Source organism: Hippopotamus amphibius, chromosome 2, assembly GCF_030028045.1.
Source record: "Hippopotamus amphibius kiboko isolate mHipAmp2 chromosome 2, mHipAmp2.hap2, whole genome shotgun sequence".
Classification (NCBI taxonomy): domain Eukaryota; kingdom Metazoa; phylum Chordata; class Mammalia; order Artiodactyla; family Hippopotamidae; genus Hippopotamus; species Hippopotamus amphibius.
This window is the reverse complement of record NC_080187.1, coordinates 161,120,411-161,127,346: the sequence shown is the minus strand read 5'-3', so window position 1 is coordinate 161,127,346 and position 6,936 is coordinate 161,120,411.

The following is a 6,936-nucleotide window of genomic DNA, read 5'->3' as shown; positions in this document are numbered from 1 at the left end:
TAGAAACATTTATATTATTGATTTTTGAGCACTGCTCTCCCATGGAGGAGCCTTAATGTATACTTCTTTTTCTTTATTTTGAGGTCTTAGGACTTTGATAATAATGTATAATCATTCTAAAAATGTTGTTGATATCTGGAGAAAACCATAATTCAAAAAAGATACATGCACCCCAATGTTCATTGCAGCACTGTTTACAGTAGCCAGGACAGGGAAGCAACTTAAAGTCCATCAACAGAGGAATGGATAAAGGAGATGTGGTACATATATACAATGGAATATTACTCAGCCATAAAAAGGAATGAAATTGGCCATTTGTAGAGACATGGCTAGACCTAGATATTGTCATACTGAATGAAGTAAGTCAGACAGAGAAAGACAAATATCATATGATATTCCTTATATGTGGAATCTAAAAAAAGGGTGCAAATGAACTTATCTACAAAACAGAAATAGAATTACAGATGTAGAAAACAAACTTATGATTATTGGGGGTAAAGGGGTAGGAATAAATTGGAAGATTGGGATTGACATATACACACTATTATATGTAAAATAGATAACTTATAAGGACCTACTGTATAGTACAGAGAACTCTACTTGATCCTCTGTAATGGCCTATATGGGAAAAGAATCTAAAAAAGAGTAGATACATGTATACGTATAACAGATATACTTTGCTGTACACCTGCAATTAACACAGCATTGTAATTCAACTATACTCCAATAAAAATTAACAAAAAATAAAAATGTTGTCGTTATTGCCTACAGTTAACTAAGAAAGGAGAAATTATTTTTAAGGTCAACTTTCAGTAGAAAGTTTTGTATAAGAAACCCAATTATAGGACTTCCTAGGTGGTGCAGTGGTTAAGAGAATCTGCCTGCCAATGCAGGGGACATGGGTTCAAGCCCTGCTCTGGGAAGATTCCACATGCCACGGAGCAAATAAGCCCGTGTGCCACAACTATTGAGCCTGTGCTCTAGAGCCTGTGAGCCACAACCATTGAGCCCATGTGCTGCAACTATTGAAGCCCATGCGCCTAGAGCCCGTGTTCCACAAGAGAAGCCACTACAATGAGAAGCCTGCGCACCACAATGAAGAGTAGCCCCCGCTCACAGCAACTAGAGAAAGACCATGTGCAGCAACGAAGACCCAACACAGCCAATAAATAAATAAAATAAATAAATAAATTTATATAAAAAAAAGAAACCCAACTATACATTGTTAAATTTTCTCTTTCTCTTTTTCTCAGCCATTGCTTTTTTCTTTAATGGCACACAAACATTTTTAAAATTAAAATTTTAAAAAGACATTTTCTATTAATATCTTTTCTGGGGGGAAAATGGAAATATGTATATGGATGTAAAGATGCTATCTATCAGAACCAGTGATAAAAATAAAATCTTAAAGGCAGCCAGAGAAGAAAAAAGATGTTATATTAGTTTCCTATAGCTGCTGTAACAAATTACCTCAAACTTAAAGACTTAGAACAACCCAAATTTATTATCTTACAGTTCTATGGTCAAAAGTCTGACATGAGTCTCACTGGGCTAAAATCAAGTTTTCAACAGGGCTGCATTCCTTTCTGGAAGTTTTATTTATTTATTATTAATTAGTTAATTAATTTAGGCTGCATCGTGTCCATTGCTGCGACAAGCAGGGGCTACTCTTCATTGCATTATGTAGGCTTCTCATTGTGTGGCATCTCTTGTTGCAGAGCTCGGGCTCTAGGTTCTTGGGCTTCATTAGTTGTGGCACTCAGGCTCAATAGTTGTGGCTCTCAGGCTCTAGAGCACAGGCTCAGTAGTTGTGGTGCGTGGGTTTAGTTGCTCCACGGCATGTGGAATCTTCTCAGCCCAGGGATCAAACCCATGTCCCCTGCATTGGCAGGTGGATTCTTAATCACTGCGCCACCAGAGAAGTCCCTCTGAAAGTTCTAAGAAAGAATGCTTCCTTGTCTCTTCTGGCTTCTAGAGGTCACCTGCATTCTTTGGCTCATAGCCCCTTCCACCATCTTCAAAACTCTTGATTATGCTTCCACAATTATGTTTCTTTTTTTGACTCTCTTTTACTTCTGTCTTCCACTTTTAAAGATCTTGTGGTTAAATTGGACTCACCCAGATAATCCAGGGTAATCTCCCTACAATTCTGTCTGCAACCTTAATTACCCTTTGATATAATATAACATGTTCACAGGTCCCAGGAATTAGAACATGAACATCTTTGCGAGTCACTATTCTGCCTAGTATAGTCTATCTTCTGGACCCTAAGTGTGCCTATACATGTCCCACATGTACAATACATTCACATCATCCTAAGATCTCCAATTATAGCATCAACACAAAGTAAAAAAATTCATATAAATCTCATTAGCTCAAAAATCCCAATCTCATCCATCATCTAAAGCAGGTGTGGGTGATTTTTCTGCCTACCACATGCATATTACATACAGAGGAATAACAATAAGTAGATTAAGATAAGTAAATGACAGTTGATTTCTCATCTGAAACAATACAAATGAGAGAAGAGCGGAGCAACCTTTTTGAAGTACTGAGGGAAAAATCGTTAATCTAGAATTCTATACCCATCAAAAAAATATATATTTTATTCAATCTAAAAGAAGGCAGAAAAACAGGAGAAGGAGAAAGAGCAGAGAGGATAATCAGATAATTTTGAACACCCTAATTACAAGGCATAGATTACCAGATTGGATTAAAAAAGCAAAACTTAATTATATGGTGCTTATAAGAAACACACTTTAAATACAAAGACACAAATAGGTTAAAAAGTAAGAGATGGGAAAAGATATTCCATGCTAATACTAATCATATAAAAGCTGGAGTGGTTATTAATAGAAAATAAGGTTTTCAGAACAATGATTATTAGCAGGCATGAAGAATGCGATTTTGTAATGATGAGTCAATTCATCAAGAGGACATAACAATCCAAAACATTTGTGCACCTAACAGAAATTCAGAATACAAAAAACACAACCTGATAGAACATCAAGGAGTACACAAATCCACAATTACATTCAGAAATTTAAAAATCTTTCTCTCAATGATTGACAGACTACTAGACAGAAAATAAGCAAGGATATAAAAGACTTGAACACTGCTATTAACAAACTTGAACTAATTGACATTTTTAGAAAACTATCCAACAACACCAGAATACACATTCTGTTTAACAAGTTTAGTCCTATCTTGGGGTACAAAGAACATGTTTCAGTGAGTTTAAAGGTATTCATATCATAAAAACATATTTTCTCTGGTCACTATGGAATTAAATTAGAAATCAATAACCAGGGACTTCCCTGGTGGCGCAGTGGATAAGACTCCGTACTCCCAATGCAGGGAGCCTGGGTTTGATCCCTGGTCAGGGAACTAGATCCCACATGCATGCAGCAACTAAGAGTTAGCATGCCACAACTAAGGAGCCCACATCCTGCAACTAAGGAGCTCTGGAGCCACAACTAAGGAGCCTGCATGCTGCAACTAAGATCTGGTGCAACCAAAGGAAAAGAGAAAGAAAGAAAGAAAGAAAGAAAGAAAGGAAGGAAGGAAGGAAGGAAAGAAGAAAGAAAGAAAGAAAGAAAGAAAGAAAGAAAGAAAGAAAGAAAGAAAAAGAAAGAAAGAAAGGAGGGAAGAAAGAGATAGTAAAAAAAAAAAAAGAAATCAATAACCAAAAGATCACTGGAAAATTCCCAAATATTTGGAAACTAAAGAACATACTTCTAAATTCTAAATAACCCATGGAACAAAGGAGAAATCAAAAGAGAAATTACAAAGTATTTTGAACTGAATTAAAAAGAAAACACAACACATCAAAACTTATAGGATCTTGCTACTAGCACGGTACTTAGTGGGACATTTATAACACTAAAGTGCTTGTATTAGAAAAGAAGAAAAGTCTCAAATATTTCAGCTTCCATCTTACGAAACTAGAAAAAGAAGAGCAGATGATACCTAACGTAAACAGAAGAAAAGAGATAATAAAGAGAAGTGTAGATATCAATGAAATAGAAAATAAACGATAAAGTCAATGAAACAAATCTGGAAACATAGACATTAAAAGATGCCCAACATCACTGTTCATTAAAGAAGTGCAAATTAAAAACCTTAATGAATACCACCACATACTTTAGAATGGCTAAAATGAAAAAGACTGTATCAAAAGTTGATGAGGATGTGGAGGAACTCATATACAAAATGGGAATGTAAATCAGTACAACCGGCAGTTAGTTTCTGAAAATGTTTACGGTATGACCTGGTCATTTTGCTCCTAGAGAAAGGAAAGCTTATGTCTGTACATAAATCTGTACATCCCATGGATGTTCTTAGCAGCTTTATCTATAACAGTCAAAAACTAGAAATTCAAAATAATTATGCTGAGTGAAAGAAGCAAGACACAAATAGTACCTAATGTAAAATTCTAGGAAATGCAAATTAATCTAAAGTGATACAGTGCAGATCCATGGTTGCCTAGAGAAGGGGGAGGAAGGCTGGGAAGAGACAAGAGGAGGGAATACAAACAGGAATGAGGAAATATTGTGGTGATGATTACACATTTATAAACATATGTTAAAACCGGCCAAATTGTACACTTACGTATAATCGGTTTCTTGTATGTCAATTCTACCTCAATAAAAATTTTTAAAAGATGCTATATTCATTCTTAATCATTTAACTAGTAATGGGTTGTGATTGCGATAAAAAACCATATACAAAAATATATTTTTATAACCTCTATTTTGTCTTAGAATATCAGAAAAATGCACATTTACTATGTATGACTAAATCCTTGCACTGATGTCTCCAGGTTCTTCTGGTTGTCTGAAGCTTGCTCTCTTCTAGATATTTCTTTTTCTCCTTCCCCCCATCCTTCTCTCTCTCTCTCTCTCTCTCTCTCTCTCTCTCTCATCTCTTTAGTATTTGGTTTGGCTAAATTCTTAGAATATATTTTTAAGCTAACTTTTATGTCAAATTTTAGTTTGGGAGACACAAAAGTCCATGAAGCCATTTTTTCAGTGATTCCTTTTAGGAATCAGTGTTACTGCATGCTGCAGACATACTACAGTGTTACTATGCAATTACCTTCTGGTTGTTATCCACAGATTGTTAGTCAATTGTTCTAGACCAACAATAAATTTCAAAATCCTTTTCTTTCAATATTATATAAATAATAGTGATAAACACTTTTCAGTGTTCACGTTGAGAGAGTGTGAAGACATCTGAAATTGGCTCCTTATCTTCTGAATAGTGTCCTTTCCCGTCCTCGGCAGGCAGCATGCATGTCCCAGAATTCTAAAAAGCAAGCACACTGAGGTGGTATCTGGGCTGGCTGGGTTCCTGGCAATCCCATGAAGTTTGCATTCATCCACAAAGGGGCTTTTAGAGAGGAAATGCGTATTTGTTTTCTGTGAAATAATTTGTTTTCTTTGATGCCAATAACATGACATTTTTCAAAGCCCAGGATGCAAAACATATTTCAGAACAGTAAGTGTTTGGGATTTCTGGAAATTCTGGATAGCAGAGAGTCTTCATGAAATTTCTCTTTAAGGAATATTGAAAATTTGAGAGGTTTTTCCCCCTGGTTGAGACTTCACTTAAAAATTATTCCACAGCTTTCTTAACTAGTGCTTTTCAGTCCCAAAGGAGTGAAATCAACCTCTTTACAATGTGTTTTACATCCATTCTCAACTGGTCTCCCTCAATTTTTGGTTGTGTCTAATTTCAGCTAAACTTTATGGTACTCAACATAGAATCTAAAATAATTGTATTGGTCATTTTGGTTGCATCTCAAAAATGCAGGCATTAAGGAGGTCTCTAATGGTGAAACAGGGTAGTGGATACGTAGACATCAATGGACATAATCTGTCTTTTTCTCTCCCTTTAGTCAATTATATATATTTATGGTTCAAAATGAAGACACATGGCTGATATTTCTAGTTAGAGCCAATTGAAGCAGGCGGTTTTTCACTTTCTAAGGTAGCTATTAAATGTAGCTCTATTTAGCCCTGACTGCAATGCCTTTGGCTCAACTGACACCTTTTAATTTGTTTGGTTTTCATTTTTTCCAAATTTGGATATATAAGCTAAGATTTTGTACAATACTCAGTAAATTATTTTACCCTTTAAAAACAATACATAGGGGAATTCCTAGGTGGCACAGTGGTTAAGAATCTGCCTGCTAGTGCAGGGGATACAGGTTCGATCCCTGCTCCAGGAAGATCCCACGTGCAGGGGAGCAACTAAGCCTGTGTGTCACAACTATTGAGCCTGTGCTTTAGAGCCCATGAGCCACAATAAGAGAAGCCACCGCACTGAGGGGCCTGTGCAGCATAATGAAGAGTAGCCCCCCCTCTCTGCAACTAGGGAAAGCCCATGGGCAGTATCGAAGATCCAACGCAGACAATAAATAAATAAATTTATTTATTAAAAAATAAAAATAAAAATAAAAACAATACGTATATGAGTAACAAGCTAGCCTATGTGTATATATACGTATATTTTAAACAATTGTTTTGATAGAAAGCTATAAGAATGCTATATAAATTTTATCATATTCTGTATCATATAGGTACATGGTACAGAATATACCTATATTTACAAGTCATATATATATATGCACTGCTGGTGTTACTATGAACTAATTAATAGTTTTCATGTGTGAGTTGTGGTATAGGACTCAGTGCTTGGTAATCTGATATTTATATATTGTGTTTTACTTTTGCTCTTGGCTAGAATGATCCAGATATTTGAAACACTTGTGGCTTTTTTCTTTTAAAGGTCAAAATATTTTTAAAAAATTTTCTTTTAAGAATTATCAGAGTTCAGTTTTACAGAAAAGAGAAAAAGGACGAAACTGATAATTAACCAAAGTTTAATAAAAAAATTAGATTATATTTGAGGTGTATGTGTATCTTTTAAATA